We start from the raw sequence: 778 nt of genomic DNA, 5'->3' as shown, positions 1-778 counted from the left end.
GGTGCAGTCCCTAGAAGATGAATTAAAGACTGTCAAATTACAAGTAGCTGAAGCCAAAACAACCTTTGAAGATATTTCATATGAATGAAGAACGACTTAAGAGAACACTAAAAGATGCTTTGAATGAAAATTCTCAACTTCAGGAAAGGCAGAAACAGCTTTTACGAGAAGCTGAAGTATGGAAAGAACAAGTGAATGAACTTAATAAACAGAAAATAACATCTGAAGACTCTAAAGTACACACAGAACAAGTTCTCAAGGATAAAGAAAATCACATCAAGTCTCAGACTGAACGCTTGCCACAGATGAAAGATTGGGCCGCTGTGCTTGAAGAAGACATAACAGATGATGATAACCTGGAATTAGAAACATTGAAGAGTGAATCAGAAAATGGTGCTCACTTAGATAAACAGCGAAAAGGAGCTTTGAAGAAACTGATTCATGCTGCTAAGTTAAATTCTTCTTTAAAAACTCTAGAAGGAGAAAGATACCAAATTTACACTCAGTTGTCTGAAGTAGATAAAACAAAGGAAGATTTTGCGGAGCCTATTAAAAATCTCCAGACTGAACAAGCATCTTTACAGTCAGAAAACACACAGTTTGAAAGTGAGAATCAGAAGCTTCAACAGAAACTTAAAGTAATGACTGAACTGTATCAAGAAAGTGTAATGAAGCTACACAGGAAATTAACAGTAGAGGAAAATTACCTGTTAGAGAAAGAGGAGAAACTTTCCAAAGTAGATGAAAACATCAACTATGCTGCTGAAGAGCTGGAGAC

The 778-nt window shown here is 35.9% G+C and overlaps 1 pseudogene; it reads left to right on the top strand.

Annotated features, from left to right (window-relative positions):
* The first annotated feature begins 10 nt into the window (after nt 1-10).
* Nucleotides 11-773, top strand: LOC103252894 (annotated as a pseudogene).
* The last annotated feature ends 5 nt before the right edge of the window (nt 774-778 follow it).

Source organism: Carlito syrichta, unplaced genomic scaffold (assembly GCF_000164805.1).
Source record: "Carlito syrichta isolate Samal-C Ts95f unplaced genomic scaffold, Tarsius_syrichta-2.0.1 Scaffold176193, whole genome shotgun sequence".
Classification (NCBI taxonomy): Eukaryota; Metazoa; Chordata; class Mammalia; order Primates; family Tarsiidae; genus Carlito; species Carlito syrichta.
This window is presented reverse-complemented; position numbering and strand designations above follow the sequence as displayed.